Here is an 18,890-nt window from a genome sequence, read left to right on the forward strand (position 1 = left end):
AAATAACAATTGTACAATATCATCTAATAGCCAGTCCATATTCAGATTCCCCAGTTGTTCGACAAATATCACTCTGAGACTTTGGATTTATTTTCATTGTGATGATAATTCATGAATAGGGCTTAAGCAAGAGATTGACATGGTCTGATTTTCACCTTTAAAAAGTTCACTCTGTGTATGAAGAGTGGATTGAGGTGCTATCTTAGTTTCCTTGTAACAAATTGTCACAAACATAGGGCCTTAGAAAGACAGGAACTGATTCTCTCACAGTTCTGGAGGACAAAAGAAGGAAATCAGTATCACCGGGCCACAACCCAGGTGTTGCCACTCCCAGCTTCTGGTGGCTGCAAGTATTCCTTGGCTTGTGGCTGCAGCATTGCAAGTCTGTCTCTGTCATCACATGGCCTTCTCCTCTCCTCTGTGTGCCAAAGCTACCTGTCTCTCTCTTATAAGGACACCTGTGATTGCATTTAGAGCCCACCATGATAATCTATGATAAATCTCTCCTCTCAAAACCCTTTTTCCAAATAAGGTAATATTTACAGGTTCCAAAGAAAAGTACCTGATATCTTTAAGGTACATGATGCAGCTTACTACATGATCTAGAGTGGAACTGGGGTGACGATTGGTAGCCATTGCCTATGTCAAGTGAGAGATTCTGTGTCTAGGACCAGGAGGGTTGTTGTAAGGAAAGAGAGCAGCGGACAGATGTAGGGTAAGTTGCTAATAGACTTGATGGGGGGAGGTATGGATGAGTGAAAGAAATCAAGAATCCCTGGGGCCTGTCTCATCCCCACTAGCTGAGCTTCACCTCCTTGAGATCGCAAAGCTTGTTGCTTTCTCATTGCTCTGGTACCCAGCCCAGGGCTTCTCTATATTAGATCTTACACAATTGTTTAGCTGAATTGAAAAGAGATACGGGGCTCAGAGCATCAATTAGCATCTTGGCCGGAGTGTAGTAATGGCGGAAATGTCAGAAAAGATCTGTTTGGGCTGTTCTCTTTGAGTACCAATGGCCAGTCTGAACCTCTCCACAAAACTTGTTCTCAAATTAGGGCTCCAGACCTGCCTTCCCTCTGCCTGACCAGGGTGGGTGCAGTAAGGAATCCAGAGAAATCTCTGAAAATATTTCTTACTAATAAGCAAAAACAATTTGTGTTAATTTTTTCTTTTCAATGGTCTTCAGTACTGTTGTCACATTTAGATTCATCTAGTCTTACTAATTGTTTTAAGACCAACAGCTAACAGGCTGTGAAAAGCATTGAGAAGCATATCATTTCCTGATAACTTTATCTTTACTATAAATGTGACTAGGGACCTCATCCACCTTTTGTACCTTAAACAAAGAAATCTAAGACAAAAAAAATCTCCTTGAAACCAGTAAAACAGTGCTCAGCCACAGCCATGTTCTGTGCAAGTACAAACATCAAATACATTTGACCTGCTTTATTCCAATGGTAATGAATCAACTTCCCAAAGATTGCCAATTATTACAAGTCTATCTTGGGTCACCTAGTATTGTTTGCTTTCTTTGGTTCTTAACAAAATAACCCTAAAGAAAGAAACGAGTGTGTCTATGTCCTCTTATTTACTCATTTCAAATACGGATACCAAAGAGATTTCCTACTTTCAAAACAAATCTCTCTCCCTAGCTGGGAAATCTGATCTTCTCTTAGTCATATACAAGTGATGAGTAAGACACTTATCAGTAAATAATCCACTTTTTGCTCCACAGGCTCTTACCTGTATCTCCTAAAGAGTTTGCCAAGCATTTGAACTGCTGTTACTGGTTAGGAATATTAAACTGTGACTTTTATATTTCACATAAGTTTTCCCCCCCAAAACAACTACTCAAAAACTCTAAGAACCAATAGGATGGTTGTGAGGCCATGTAATAGGGAAGCAGGGAAGAAAGGCAGGTGTGCAGCTCATGGCACTGTATCAGTGAGCTATGCAGAGGTTACGTGGGCCATGCTCTCCAGAGTTCCCAGAGTCAGATGGCCTTCTTGGAGCAGATAGACAATTTCCTGCAGAGGGCTAGTGAGGGAAGAAGTAAAGAATAAGTCCTCTTACCCTTCTGAAAATTTTCCAAAAGACCTTTCAGAAAATGATCAGATAACCTCTATTGTCATCCAACCCTGATATAACATCAGGAAAATAAAGATGTTAAGCACCACGCCAATAGAAAAAATGACTGTGCAAAGCCATACATTTAGTATCAAAGCCCAGTGGAACCAACTGGCACTGCCATCAATGTCCAAAACAAAATCAATCCAGGGTGTGCCAGATAGTTCATTTGTACCATTGTTATGTATGGAGGGCCAGGAAGCAATTGAGAGAAGAGCTAAAGAATAGGAAGTGGAGAAAACCTCCCTTTAAAGCTTCTCCCTTATGGGTCACAATTTGGATGTGGCATGGTTCCCAAAGAAGCAGGGAATGCAATTTCAGGACACAAAGATGGAAGTATCTTTTATCCCACCTGCTCTTCTACAATGTGACTTTGCCACTCCTGCTATTTAAAGGTGGGATCCATGTGTCCCCTTCCCCCTTGGTCTGAGGGGGTGTGTGACTGCTTCAACCAATAACAAACGCTTGCACCGTGCTCTGGAACACTTGTATGTGGAGCCCTGAGCTGCCATATTAGGAGTCAAAGTAAGCCAAGGCTGCCATGTTGGAGAGACTACGTGGAAGCACCAGCTGAGGGCCGAGCGGTCAGGCAGCGTCAGTTGTCAGCCATGTGACTGCGCCATCTAGCACGTCCAGCCTGGCTGACGTCTGGCTATGTCCACATGAGAAGCCTCAAACCAGAACTGCCCAGCTGAGCCCTCCCTTCCTGAGCTCCTGACCCGCTCAATCATGAGCAAAATTAAATGATTATTTTAAGGCACTAAGTTTGGGGATGATTTGTTACACAGCAATAGTAAAGGGAGCCATATGTGAGTGAAACCTTGAAATGACAAAATCTCAGACTCTTTGCTTCCCTTGCATAATTATTTCTCTTTTATTATTTCACACTCTCCGTGTGTGTAGATCACAGATCATGATGTGACCTTCTTCAAAGAGCTAAAAAGGAAATGTTGGTGTGTGGTCCCTTCCACTTCCAAAGGCTGATTTGGCTTAGCCTATAAGACTGAAACCCTAAATCTTTAAGGGTGGACTTTGCAAATGGGTAGAAAAAAGGCACGTACCTATGTCACGTGGTTTGAAAAGTACTTACATATGAAGTCTCTTTACTTCTTACCAACTATCTCTTCATTAAAAGTGTTTGTATGGGGCGGCCAGTTAGCTCAGTTGGTTAGAGTGCGTTGCTCTTAACAACAAGGTTGCCAGTTCGATCCTCACATGGGCCAGTGTGAGCTGCGCCCTCCACAACTAAATTGAAACAACTACTTGACTTAGAGCTGATGGGTCCTGGAAAAACACACTTGAAAGAAATAAAAGTTTGAAAAAAATGTGTTTGTAATTCTACCATTAGAAATGAGCTCTTTGGAATTATCTGACTTTTTTTTTTTTAATTGGGGAAGGGGAACAGGACTTTATTGGGGAACAGTGTGTACTTCCAGGACATTTTTCCAAGTCAAGTTGTTGTCCTTTCAATCTTAGTTGTGGAGGGCGCAGCTCAGCTCCAGGTCCAGTTGCCATTGCTAGTTGCAGGGGTCGCAGCCCACCATCCCTTGCAGAACTCGAGGAGTTGAACTGGCAACCTTGTGGTTGAGAACCCACTGGCCCATGTGGGAATCGAACCGGCAGCCTTAGGAGTTAGGAGCACGGAGCTCCAACCACCTGAGCCACCGGGCCGGCCCAGGAATTATCTGACTTTTTAGTTTTCCAACAAAGTAGTAGAAAAAAGAAAACCAAGAAAGCTAGTGCAGCTTAACATAAGAAGGAGCCTTCTAAAATTAAAGAGCTGGTGAATATTAAGAAGTGGGTATTAGGAAATGGGCTCTCTGTCACAGAATGTGTTCAAGAATTGGTCACTTGTGGGCCGGCCCGGTGGCTCAGGCGGTTGGAGCTCCGTGCTCCTAACTCCGAAGGCTGCCGGTTCGATTCCCCCATGGGCCAGTGGGCTCTCAACCACAAGGTTGCCAGTTTGATTCCTCGAGTCCCGCAAGGGATGGTGGGCTCTGCCCCCTGCAACTAAGATTGAACACAGCACCTTGAGCTGAGCTGCCTCCCGGATGGCTCAGTTGGTTGGAGAGCATCCTCTCAACCACAAGGTTGCCGGTTCGACTCCTCAACTCCCGCAAGGGATGGTGGGCTGTGCCCCCTGCAACTAGCAATGGCAACTGAATCTGGAGCTGAGCTGCACCCGACACAACTAAGACTGAAAGGACAACTTGAAGCTGAACGGCACCCTCCACAACTAAGATTGAAAGGACAACAACTTGACTTGGAAAACAGGCCTGGAAGTACATACTGTTCCCAAATAAAGTCCTGTTCCCCTTCCCCAATAAAATCTTAAAAAAAAAAAAAAAAAAAAGAATTGGTCACTTGTGGGGGAGGTAAACAGGGCTTGGTTAGATCAGGTATTGGAAAACTTTGTCTGTAAAGGAGTAAATAGTAAATATTTTTGATTTTCGTTTTGTGGGCCATATGGTCTCTGTCACAACTGTTCAACTCTGCTGGTGTTGCTGATTTATAGTGCACTGAAAAAATTATAAATGAATGGGCATTTATAATTTTTCAACAAAACTTGATTTCAATGTATTCCAACAAAAGTTGATTTCCCAAAAATGAGTGTCAAGCTGTGTTCGGCCCAACTTGCTGACCCCCGGCTTAGGTAATCTCCAACATCTTTTCAACCCTCAGATTCTCTGATAACTTAATGTTCAAAATGCCAACACCCCCAACAGTCATTTCTTAACACTTTGAACTTAGCCTGGAATTGGTTTTAGATCCAGGCCCATGAGAATGGACACAGGTGAACCCCAGGGATGGTCGGGAGAGGTCAGTGTGCGGAGGAGGCAAAAGGGCTACTGAAAACTCTGGTCCTGCTTGATCTTCAGAGTGCAGATGACCTAAAATCAGAGAGGGTCCCTATGTGGCCAGCTTCTGCCGGAGCCCATCTCCCTGCCATCCCACCCCCATCAGCAAACGCAGAGCAGGAACAAGGAGAACGCTACTTGCTTCAGTCACCCACGTGTTGGAATGAATGACATTCAATCATGTTCTCAGCAAGAGCAAAGGCCACTGTCATCACCCCAGTGGTGAGGCAACGTGAAGGCCGAAGCCCGCCAGGCCCTAGAGTAGGGGCCTCCATTCAACAAGGAGAATCCGCTGTCTAAGCAGCACTGAGAAGGAGGCCTTCTCAGTGTTAATAAAAACAGGCTTTCCGAGGGTTGATAACAAGGAAAAAAATTCAGAGAAATTCAGTGTTTTTTTTCCTTTCCCTTTTCTTCATTCTTTGCATCTACTGCCTTCATTTTATGCCATTCTGAACTGAGTACATTTCACAGAAATCATCCAAGAAGAACCAGGCACTTTAGGGGAAATAGAGAATTCAGGACAGGGGGGAGCTCTACCTGTAGGGAACTTACGCACTTGTCAGAAACTTGAGAATCCCAGAGTGCCCTGGGTGCTAGGAGTCTCTTCCTGAGACGTGCTGGCCCGTTTTCCGCTGCCATTTCAGGCACCACCACCCTGTAGACTCCGCCACCCATGACAAAGTCTCTGCCATGCAGCCATCCACCACCACCCCGCCCCCCTCACCCATCCCCGCCAGGCCTCAATCATCACTCGGCCCCAGAGAAGTCGGTCCCAGTGGGTCTCCTGTGAGTTAACTCCTTTGATGGGTTTATTCTTCCTGCAGTGGTCTCACAACCCCACTCTGCAGCTCCAGACCCTCCAGATCTCCAGATGGGAAACCCACATGGTGCCTGTTTCCCCAGTTACCTGCTAGGTGGCTGGGCAGGACCAGAGACCTGCACGGTCCCACCGAGAGGAGAGGACACAGGACAGAGCTTCTCCGATTTGGTTATCAGAGTATTTGCCTTTTCTCTCTCTCTTTTCTCTCTCCTGTAGAGAAACAGGAGACTGAGGCATGCAAGCATCTGGGCTTTTGTGGGGTGATGTGTATCCATGTGGGGGCACAGGGGCCCCTCCTGCATTCTGTGTAGTCCAGCTTGTACCACTCATCAGGATGTTTACACTTCGCAGACACTCAAAAAGTGGGCATTGGTAGAAAATGGTTTAACTCAGGACTTTTAAATGTCTAAATACATGGCGTAGAATAATAGCTAATTTGTTCAGCATTCTTAGGTATCCCAGGAGTGATATTCAAAATGTCACATCTGGTAAGGCAAAGTTATCACCAATCAGAATGAACCCAGCCTTGGCAGGGGGCCAGGAGGTTGTAGCGAGGGGCCAGGAAGCAGCTGTTTTCCTATTTACAAACCATGATAGAAATGTGTCAACATTTTAACACCCTGTTGGCTCTACAAGGAATACCAGGTGAATATCAGCCTTGCTGTCCCTTAAATGGACTGGAAGACAGTTTGGGACAGATGAACCATTGAGACTAGTAATTAAGTAGTAGTTCACCAGTTCACAAAGCACTACTTCAGAAGGGTAAAGGGTACCAAGTTGTTTTCAGCCTCAGTACCTAGCTCACAACAGAGTACAGGAACCTCAGGCCTAGTGTGCACAGCGTGGCCAGCCTCGGGCCAGACAGCACATGGACTCAGCTTGCCTCGGTGTCTCTGCAGCCCCCTCTCTGCACACTCACTCTTTCCTGACCTAGGCCTCCGTCCCACCTGGGTGCTCTGTTCACGCATCATTCCCTGAAATGCCTCCACTGCACCAAGAAGCAGCTCATGCGCTTGATACTTTCATCCTCTAACAAAATGCGTAACCTACAACAAAATCCATGGAGGGTGATATTCAAGGGAGAAAAGCTTCAAACTGTGCTATGTAGTTGGGGATGGGGGTTAGTTCTATCTCTTGTGCATAAGGTTGACCCTAATACCCAGGAATATACCCTTACTGGATTCTGTGGGACTGAGTCAGATAAATAAGAGGGGCGTTTTTCTGGCCATACCCCCTTCCTTGAACCACAAAGCAGCTACCTCACCCCACCTGGCTACCTGATCAGTGAGAGTCCAGTCAGTTGGCTGTGGCTGTGGGACTAGGCCAGAACAAAGTGTCTGAACTTGAGGACCGCGTCATCGCAACTCAGGCTTGACCTGAGATCAAGGAAGCCCCCAGCATGTGAAATGAGGAAGAGTGTGTGGAGGGCAAAGAAGAAGTCCTGTCTCAAAATATCCTTCTCCCACCTGCCTTCTGTAAGATACCTGAAATCCACTGAGTCATAAGAGCTTCTCAAGATTCCAGAATTAATGAGAATAAACACCGCCTTTGGGGAAATATTGCAATTCATTATTCATGCATTTATTCATCTTTCCCAAGTTTTTGAGCTTTGGGAGTATGCAAGACATCTACAGAGGGTGCCAAAAAAAAATGTATACACATTTTAAGAAAGGAAAAAACTGTGTTAATATATACTGATAACAAAAGATGAATACAAGTAACGTTTGACTTCTGCAATTAGAAGAGGCTCAAAGTGGTTAACATCAGCGTCCAGATACTTCTGATTTCGGCGAACTACTGTTTGAGCAACGTTGACCAAAGTGTTAACATCTCTTAAAATGTGTATATATTTTTTTTGGCACCCCTGGTATAATTTGTACCTTTTACGAGTAATCAAAATACATCTCAAAGCCTCCAAGTCTCTATCACAACATCTTGTGTTTTCACTCATCACATCTCTGCCTTTATCACCATCTGAAGTTAGGTCATCTATTTGTTTACTTGTCTTCTTTCTCTGCTCCCCAAACATGAACCTCACAAGGGCAAAGACTGATCTGATCCATCACTGTAATCCCACTATCTAGAACAGTGTCTGTCATATAACAGCATTCCATGAATTTTTTGTTGAACAAATGAGACTAAGATGATGACGGTGATGATGATGATGATGATAACTAACATTTTGAGTAGATTCTCTGCACCTGGAACTATTCTGATCTCCTTGCATACATCGTTTTATTTAATCCTCACAACCATTCATTAAGACAAGTGCAATTATTATTCCCATTCACTCAGAAAACTGAGACCAGAAATGTTAGGTAGGTCACACAGCTAGTGAACGGCAGAGTCAGACTTCAAACCCAGAGTCCACAATCGTCACCACTTCACCACACTGCAAAGATGAGTAAGACAGACCTAGTCCCTTAAAATCTAGTGGGGAATATGAAACACAAGATGAATGGCTGTATCACAAGCTCGAATCTGATGGGTGCCATGAGAAGGCAGGGACCAGGTGATGGGTTTGTAGACAAAAAAGGGGTTCTACGGAAAGTAATCTTACAGAGTGATCTGACCATAAATTCCTAACTGGGCAGGTCATGGTGGGTAGTCACACCTGAGGCCTATAACTTCCATAGTAAAAGGCTATCTTTGCCTTAAACAAGCCCTGTCCATTGTTTCTGTGCACCTAAGTTAAAATACCTTTGAAATGCCTCTTTTCAGACTCCTCAAGCATAAACACCCTCAAAAGAGAAACAATCTTGTTAACTCTCCTATAATCCAATCCTTGCCTTGCTTTCTCCCACCTTCATATAATCTTCCTTACATTCCCTCATTAATTCCAAATGTATAAAAGAAATTGCAAATCTGTCATTCTCAGGAGCAATGGAGATCTCACTTCCTGACAATTACCATCAGTTTGGCTCAAATAAATTCTTACAAAAATGTTCTACAGGTTTGAACGTTCTTATGTCAACAGGTTAGTTCAAGGGTTATCAAGAACATCCCTGCTGAGTGACAGAATAGGATCAAGGTGTCCTTGAGGTATGGAGAGGAGTAACAGGAAAAGATGGAGAAGAAAGGCATCCCAGGAAAAAGGAATTGTATGACAAAAGACACGTGGGTAGAAAAATGTAAGTGGAGTGAGTAAGGGAAGGAGGATCCAGTCTGGCTTGAGCGCAGGACAGGCAGAGGCCAAGGATCAAATAGTGGGGACTGAGGCTGGGAGGGGAGGAAAGATGGGGTGTGGGCGCTGCAAGTGGGGTAACATGTGGTGTACACAGGGGTGTAACACGATCTGGGACTTATTTCTGAAATAAATAATGATCACTAAGACCTTGGGGACTCAGGAAGTGGCAGTTTGGCTTGAGGATGAGGAATATAATTTCCAATAGTCTAAGGTAAAGGGTGTGGGAGAACAAGCTGGATACGATCAGAGGAGCAGTTGACCTCATGACCTGATGGGCAAGAAGCCACCTGGAGAGGAACAGAAGGATGGGAGAGACAGGCCACTGAATTAGGAATGAGCTGCGCTTCAAAGGCCCTTAATTTGCTTGAAAACTTTGCTCTGGACTGTCCCTGTTCATAAATGTCATTTAAATTATGAACCTCAGGCCATATACTGAGATTCGCTTTCCTTTCTTCTGCTCCTCCCCTGTTCAAGAAATGGCTCCCTGCAAATCTCATCTTTTCTGCTTGTCACTCCTGCTGACTAAAACGCCTGAGGCAAACTTCAAGAGCACACCTTTTTAATCCCCAAGGTGGAACTTTTCTAAAAAAAGGAGCAGATGAGCCCTGATTCTGTATTGAACAAGTGCAAAGATGTTTTCTACAGTGACTGTTTTGCTGTCAGCAATGAAAGTTTGATTTCCAGAGCCAGAAGTAGAGAGGACAACAGCAGCAACCAGAGGATGCTCCCCAAAGCCCTGGGAACAGAGCAGGATCCTCTAACACTCCCAAGAGCAAGGAGTGGGACTCATCCCAGAGTGCCTTGGGCATGACTGAAAGCCACTCTGGGCCTGCGGCCACCAGAATCACTCACACATCAGAGCCACAGATGTCATTGTAATACAAGGCACTGGGCCACGTGTGATTCCGAACCCTCACACCTGCAAGAGATGGATCTCAACCCCAACTGGCTCAAGAGCACACGTTGGTTCATGTAATGGAGAAGCACAGAAGATTCCAGAAAGCATGGCTGAGCCCAGTTGCTCAAATGAGGGCATCGTTTGTTTGTTTGTCCAACTCTTGGCTCTGTTCTCTTTGTGATGACTTTGCCCTTAAATAGTACACCCCTGATATTCCGTGAGATAGCAAATGCTCCCCTTTAGCAGTTTGAGGTTTAGGTCCTACCAGCTTCACAAGTCCAGCAGAAAAGGCCTCTTTCCCAGCAGTTATAGCCAAAGGGCTGGGACGGGGGTGATTGGCATGGTTTGGATCATGAGTCCATTTCTAAGTCAATTTCTATGGTCAGGGAGCAAGAACGCCCCCATCAGATGCGGGCTATAAAAGCAGCTCACCTGTCACTAGAGATCGCTCACCAAGGGAGAACAGGGCTGCTGTTAGCAGAAGGGCGGATGCTGGGCAGATGAGGGCAGCTGAGGTGCTCTCCAGAGGACCAGCGGTGCACATACCCCAGGGGCACACAGAGTAGGTCCTGGTCATTATTTTGATGGGAAGATGCTAGGTTGAGTCTCAACAAAAAAATAAAAATAAAAATAAAAATTTGTGCTAAGTAAAGAAGTAGGAGGGATCCCAGGCCAAGAAAAAAACCCATGCAAATACTGAGACATGAACTGAGTAAACTACACTTAGCTGGAACATTCATGGCACAGATGTAGTAAATGACGTCAGAGGTCAGCTGAGGTCAGATCAAGGAGAACTTTAAGCATCTGCTTAAACAGCAGGAACCAGGTGGAGTGCCCCTGAGATTTTTTTTTTTTTCTCTCTAGAAATGTATACCCAACTAGAGGCAGGTACTCTAGAGCAAGACTGCCTTGATCCAAATCTCAGCCATGTCCACCTTGGTGAGTTCCGTAACCTGTCTGTGCTTCTGTTGACTCACCTGTAAACAAGAAAATCATAATATCTCCCTCGTGGAGGTGTTGTGAGGATTGAGTAAAATAGTACATCATAATCTGACAATGGCGCCAGGCTCACTGTAAGCACAGTGGTGATTCTTATTAGCCAGCTCACACCAATGGCGGGTCAGTTGAGTGCCACCACCTACCAGCCACTTAATTCATGATTGGACCATCCCTCCAATTCCACTGCTGTAACCACCTCCTTAAAACTCAATTCACTTAGCATGCATAGATTTAGGCTCCCTTCCTATAGTCCTTTGTCAGAAAGCTGTTTAGAAGTTCTGTGTTCGGGAGCAAGGAAGACGGTGCCAAAGGGCATGCTTTGCTGGTTATGATTGGGTAGAAAGGCAACTTTTTTCAGCAGGTACTCTCAAAACACCATTATTTGCAAATCATTCTACTTGGGCCCATTCAATTTCTCCAGGGAAGGACCTTCCAGGCTCCTTTTTGGGGAATGTGGTTTGACCATCTGGAAGTTTTAAAAACTCCCCAGGTGATTCTAATGTTCAGCCAAGGCTTGGAACCACTGCCTAAAAGTAAACTGTGCCAAATATTAGTTATTTGCATACTATTGTGCTGAACAATTATTTACTTATAATTATCTTAAATGAAATCAGTTTTTAATTTACATTTTGTTTTAAAAGTAAGTGTCATATCATTAGTGTAAGTGAAAAGCCAGTCTACCATATGTCAGGACCAACCTAAATGTATAAAAGAATGAAGCAGCCCTCTCCTCCCGTCAGCCTCCTGGGTTTTACTCTGTAGCACTTGTCACCACCGCAAATATTGCATATTTTATTCTCCCCAGAAGTCATGCTCCGTGAATACAGCGGCTCCTGTCAGCTTCGTCCAGAGTAGTAGTCTACACCACCTGAAACTAAGCTGGCACGTGGTAAGCTCTCAGTAACTATTGTTAAAAAAGAACAAATGAAGGAAGCCGTAAATAAGTCAATGAAAACAAACAAGGTTAGTAAATTCCAGCTAGATAAGGCTACTTGGTACCTCTAAGCCTGCTCTCTTCTATAATAAATTAGAAAGACCTGAGACTTTCTCCTTGACTTTTCAAAGTACTAAAAAAAGAATTGGGCATGCCCATGTCTATTACCAATTTAGACTGTGAAATATTACCCCACATCATTCTGACAGACACTCCTGACACCCAAGAAGCACGCCCTCCTGTTTCTGCAGCCAACACAACCTATAGGAGCAAAGCCTCTCTCCCCCCTCTCAGGAATACAAATTGAGGAGAACCAAGCCATTTTTTCATCCTTCCCATTGGCAAGCCTCTGTCCGTGGGGGTTTGAAGCCACATGAGGCATGTTTGATTGCGTGTGTGGTTTTTTCGGGTTTTTTTACACATCTATCCTAAGACCCCACTGTAGTTCAAGTGGGAAAACCCCCAGGTTATTTGTACATCCATTTAAAATGCTGGCCTCCACTATAATGAAGCCTGGTTAACAATTTTTTTGTAGGAGCAGCCAAGTAACCAAGGTAACCCTAGTCAATACGTCCATTCACCCCAAGGTAAAGGTCACTGAGGGCTGGGTTCCGGATTTAGCCCTCCACGCATGACAAGGGTTTTGAAAGACAGCTCTCTTTCCCTTGTCTGTCCATCCTCGTCCCTACAGAGCTACTCACACAATAAATTGGGAACCAGCATATGGCTTGGGTAGACATTTTTATTTTAAAACCCCTGTCCCATATGCCAGCTGCTTATCTCATTCCACAAGGGGGACAGGATCATAGTAAAGTATGTAAAGAACACGTCTGGGACATACTCTTCTTGGCAAACATGCCATTTCTCTCTGCTGAGATGCCCTCTCAGTGCCCAGCAGCAGGACTGCTCTGCTGGGGCAGATATGTCTAATCGCTCCATTCGTGCTCCAGGGGCACGCCTGACCTTCCACAATCTTGATGCCATAACCGAGGCCCGTGAAAGCAGCATGGAGAGAGCTAGAGAGGGCAGGAGGGCCCAAGCGGAATGGAGACATGGTAAGTCTGAGCAAAGGAAACTCATTGTAGCTTCCTTATATTTTCTGGGATTGCATAAGACCCCAAACCAAAGGCTGGGAAACAGGAAAAGAAAAAGTGGTGTGATTAGCCACCGTTTCCTGGCTAATCGTGGTTAATGATGGCCACAAAGGCACTGATACTAAATGGAACGCAGCCCCCAAAAAAATTCAGCTAGAAAATCACCGCCAGCACTCCTGTCGTGCTATGTGCTAGGCAGTGTTCTAAGGACGTCACATGCTTTTCAAATTCTTTACTTCTAAATACTTCAGTGAGCATTTCCTAAAAACAAGGACATTCTCTTCTGTAACCACAGTAACAATTTTCAAAATCAAAAGTTTAACAAAATTACAATACTATTACCTAATCTCCAGACCTGAATCGGGTTTAGCCCATTGTCCAGCTGCAGTCGGGAAAAGCAACCCGGGATCACACATTGCATTTAGCTGTCATGTCTGTCTCATCTCCTTTAACTTGCCCCATTCTTGAATCTTCTTTCATCTTTCATGATGCTGATCTTCTTGAAGAGTATAGGCATTATTTCTTAGACTGTCTCTTAATTCAGGTTTGTCTGCTGTTTCCTCATGGTTAGGCTCTCACAGAAGGGATGCTGTGTCCTTCTCTATACATCACGCTGGGAGGCACCTGTCGATTAACTTTGTGTACCTGTCATACAGGGTGTCAGGCAGGGTCTCCTGTCCCACTTCCCAGATAAGAACGCAGGATAGGGTGAAGCCAAAAAGGAACACTCATGGAGACATAGATAGGGGAGTCATACCACTATATTCTCGCTGGCAGCTGGGTTGGAGACACAGGAAGCAGGAGCCACAGTGTCCGCACCCTGCCGTCCTAACTGCAATCCGTGCTTGCCAGCCCAGCCACCACCTTCTCGCTAGCCCCCATTTGCTGCTAGCGTAGCCACGACAGTTATATTAGTGGCCAATGGCTCACTGGTTACAGCTGACGGCCAGCTAGCCACAGCTGATGGCCATCCAATCAAAGTTAATGGCCATTTACTACCCGAGTGAGCACCTTTCCACATGAGGCCGAGAGCCTGGAAACTGCACTCCTGGCTCTGTCCCCACAGTACCCTAAATCATTTACACAACACTCCAAACAGTATATGATCTTCCTCCTCCTCTGCTTCTACTTCTCTTCCTCCCCTCTTTACCTCCCCCTCCCCCTCCTCTTCCATCTTCTTCTTTCTGTTTTACAGAAGATGACACTGAGATGTAGAGATGCTAAGTAACCTCATTAAGAGGTGAACAAGTGGTGAACACTGGGATTTGAATCCAGGCAGTGAGGCTGTATGCTCTGAACCACTCGTTTCTGCCCCTCTCCAAAGGGCTCTGCTGTGAGGCAGTTTTTGCTCCAAAGTGGAATGGGTTTGGATGACACCATTATCAATGTCCCCTCATTATATGCCAAGCATGCTACTCTTCGTGCATTATCTTCTTTAATCCTCATGATAACCCTTGGATGTAGTACTGTCGTCAGATCCATTCTAGGCTCCATGCCCAGGCCACAGAGATGCGGAGGAGAGCAGCGGGGCTTCCAGCTCAGGTCTGACCGACCTCACAACCTGAATGCCTAAGCATTGTGAGCCCTTGGCTTCGGCGACACAGGCTCTGTCCCTTCACACCCAGAAAGAAACCAGCTCCTTGATTTTCATAATCACCCATTACGCAGTCCTCAGAGTTTCCTAATGCTGACCTTTGGCCTTCGCAATACATTGAAATCACCTCATCCTCTCTTACAAAGGAGCCAGGCTAGGCCCAGCTGGGGAACTGGCCTGGTGAGCGAGGTCACAGAAACAGCCTGGTGCTGGAACATCCGCTGATATACCGGGGAGAGCACTAGAAATCCAACTCATCATCCAGGTGAAGAGAAAAACTGGGGCCCGGAGACACAAGGCTGAGTCAACACGAGCAAGAGTCAGGGAGAAAACAGAGTGGAGGAAGGCCCAAGGGCGAGGGCAGAATAGAGCGGAGATTTATGGACCTTGCTACAGCAGGGCTGAAGAGCTGCAGCTCATTCTGATTGATTCCTGGCTAACAGGTTTCCTCGGTTTTTCTGTCCGGCTTACAGGTGTCGGGTAGAAGTGTAAGAAACCCACCAAAAAATGATCATAGAAAAGAGAGCCATCTTCCTCTTATGTAAAGTGAAAGAACCTGTTTACTGGTTTTCCCTTAAGCTATACATTCCCTTAAGCTATCCCTTAGGCTATACATTGTCCTGCAATAGCTTGTATTAATTTTACCAGATAACGCTTGTCCCACAAGAAGAGAATAAATTGTTCAAATGCTCCCATCCAAGCTCTTTTCCTCTTAGATTTACAGCATCCACATCTCATATCTTCAACTGGTTTCATCAGAAACATTTGCTCCACAAAGAAAGCCATACTGCAGTCACGGCTGACAAGGGACAGTTCTAAATCTTTCTCATCTGTGTCCATGGAGTCCCAGACTTAGTCCCATTTGTCCACTATGGATGACATTCTCAAAGCATATGATGTGGAGCTGACTTTTGAATATTGACATTTAATGCTAATGATCCATTTTTGTACACTCAAAACCTGATCCATATGAAACTTTTCAGGGAAATGTATGTCAAATAAAAAGAGAAATACCTATAGCTGCAGGAAAAAAATTTAATGATTTGCCAACTAACATCACGGATTTCATAAAAGTTTTTTTAAAAATTATAATATTTATCAACAAAACTATGATACAACCCCCACAAACCAAGCCTTACTTCTTTAAGACACATGTGTGAAAAAGGGTTTAATTTCCATGTTAGAGACAAAACTGGCATTTTTAGAACTTCTACTCTTAGGAAATCACAGGCTGCTACATGAGGATACTGCTTATTTTTATCAGACAGGAAAATGCAAAAAACTTGGAAGACTAATATGAAGACAGAGACATGTTCCTGATTTTGCTAGGTATCTATTCACCTTTGATCTGTTCTTTGGATTTGAATTCATGGTAAATGGAAGCTTGAAACTCCCTGGGCTGGAAGAAATCTTGTCCATGCTTTGAGATAAAGTCTGAGGAGCTCCTAGACCAGGAAGAAAATTCAGACCTGAAGTGCTTGGGATTTCTCTCATGTCCTTGCCTACATCCCTCCTAAGGAAAAGCAAATGGTCTTCTCACGCGATCTCATGACACAGACCTGCAGGAAAACATGAGGGCTCTGTTGAAGCATGCCTGTCAGACAGGTATGTCCGGGCAGTGAGACAAATGGGAAGGCTGCAGGAACCTCGAAGCAGGGGATAGGCTGGTGAACTCTAAAATAGGTAGACTTTTCTATTGCTGTGCATCAGACAAATGCATAACTAGACCATCACCAACCATGACTGCTCATCTTAAGTGGATATTATTGCTTAAGATGAGGCTAAGGAAGGTGTTCATTGTGTCCTGGACTTCGGGTACAGAGAAGTGGATTCAGCATCATGCTTAGTTCATAACCCATTCTCAGCACGGCTTCATATATGGTCCATTCTAGTCAGTTTTGGGGAGGATTTTAAATTTGTTTTTTGTTTTGTTTTATTGCAATTCAGTGGTTATTGGGATATTCACAGACTTGTACAACCATCACCAAAATCACTTTTAGAACATTTTCATCTTCGCAAACACTCCCGGTACCCATTAGCAGTCAGTCGCTCTCTATTTCCTCCCCAACATCCCCAGCCCTAGGCAACCACTAATCTACTTCCACCTCTATAGATGTGCCTTTTCTGGACACTTCATGTAAATGGAATCACACACTATGTGGTCTTTTGTGATTGACCTGTTTTACTTTGCATAATGTTTTCAAGACTCTGTGTTGTAGCACAGATGAGACAAACGACTTATCAGAAAAGCCTTCTACAGGAAACGAAATCAATATCTTGAAGAGAGATCTGCACCCCATTGTTCATTGAAGCGTTATTTACAAAGCCAAGACATGGAAACAACTAAATGTTTGTCAATGGATGAATGGCTAAAGAAAATGTGGTTTATATAGAGGGTGCCAAAAAAAAAGTATACACATTTTTAAAAAGGAAAAAACTGCATTAACATTACATTGATGGTAACCACTTTGAGCACCTCTTGTAATTGCAAAAGTCAAACGTGACTTGTATTCATCTTTTGTTATTGGTGTATATTGAGTATTACAATTTAATACAGTATTTTCCTTTCTCAAAATGTGTATACTTAGGTCAAAGGGTACAAACTTTCAGTTATAAGATGAATAAGTTCTGGGGATCTAATGCGTAGGGTGGTGACTACAGTTAATAATACTGTGTTGTATACTTAAAATTTGCTAACAGTGTAGATCTTAAGCGTTTTCAACACACACAAAAAGTAACTATGTGAAATGATGTAGGTGTTAATTACCTTGATTGTGGTAGTCATTTCACAATGTATATGTGTGTCCAATCATCAGGTTGTACACTTTAAATATATACAATATTACTTGTCAATTATACCTCAATAAAGCTGGGGGGTGGGGGTGAGAAGAAAAGCCTTCTATGGGCATTCTAGACGTGAAGTACCAATGGTCCAGAGTAGAGGCTTTGCAGACAGCTGATGAGAGGTTGCCCGAGGGTGTGGAAGTGGGGCAAAGACTGGATTACAAAGAGCACAAGGAAAATTTTGGTTATTTGAGGTGATGTTTCCACAGATTTATGATAAAACTCATCACATTGTATATTTAAATACGTACAGTTCATACTATATCAATTATACCTCAATAAGTCTATAAGGTTGCAGAGGGAATAAAACAGACTTAGGAACGTTACAGACCTCTTTTCAAACAAGATGAATCATCTGAACTTGAGATATTTGCCAAGAACCGCAATCTTGACTTTCTGTCAAAAGCCTGGTTGAAATTAGTGATATCCGAGGACAGCCCAGGGGAACACTAACACCCATTTGCTCCTGTTTTGATAAAATATTCAGACCACATAGCCCAACACCTCATCAAAACGTCCTCACTTAGTCACAATTTCTCACAATGTTCTCATTTATCTTTTAATGAAGACTTGGCGTGAGAAGTGACAATGCGAAATGCATGTGAATATTCTTTTTTTGCAAGAAAGAAAAAGGAACAAGAAAGGAAGAAGAAATTTGTGGTAGAATAATGGTCCCTCAAAGATGTCCACATCCTAATCCCTGAAACCTGTGATTATGGCACCGTACATGGCACAGGTGGAATTAAGATTGCTGATCAGCTGACCTTAAAACAGGGAGCTTATTTGGATTATCCAATAACCCAATTACCTCTGAGTAGGCCCACTGTAATCCCAAGTGCCTTTAAAAGTGGCAGAAGGAGAATACATGAGACAGGGTGGTGTGACTATAGGGGAATGGCACAGAATGATGCAATGTTGCTGGCTTTGAAGACAGAGGAAGTGGCCATGAGACAAGAAACGCAGGCACCTCCTAGAAGCTGGCTCTTGCCTAGAGCTGCCAGAAGGAACACAACCCTGCCAAAACCTGAGGTTAGACCAGTGAGACCCATTTCAGACTTCTCACCTCCAGAACTATAAGATAATAAATTTGTGTTGTTTTCAGCCACTGGGTTTGTGGTAATTTATTACAACAATAGAAAACTACTACAGTGTAAAACCCTTCAAGGGAAGTAAAATAACACTGGATTCCTTTATTCACACATTCACCTAACAAATACTGAAAACTTTCCATGGGCAAAGCATTGTGTTGGGAACAAGGGCGTCACACGTAGAAATGAGATTTGTGCATGGTGCCTGTGACTGTCGGTTAAGGGACAACAAACATACTGGAGAAAAAGTGGGGAGAGGTGGGATCCAGGATGGGACAAAAGATAAGGGATTTCCAATCCTCTTTAGCCAAGAATACTGCAGGTCCTGCCCTCTTCCATCTACAAACTGCCTTATTTTGTGGTCCAGACTTGGGTGAGGGTCTTTTTCGTCCCTTCTATCTCAGAGAAATGGGAGCTACTTCTGTTCTCACCTGCATCGTGGGTTAG

Source organism: Rhinolophus ferrumequinum, chromosome 8 (genome assembly GCF_004115265.2).
Source record: "Rhinolophus ferrumequinum isolate MPI-CBG mRhiFer1 chromosome 8, mRhiFer1_v1.p, whole genome shotgun sequence".
Taxonomy (NCBI): Eukaryota; Metazoa; Chordata; class Mammalia; order Chiroptera; family Rhinolophidae; genus Rhinolophus; species Rhinolophus ferrumequinum.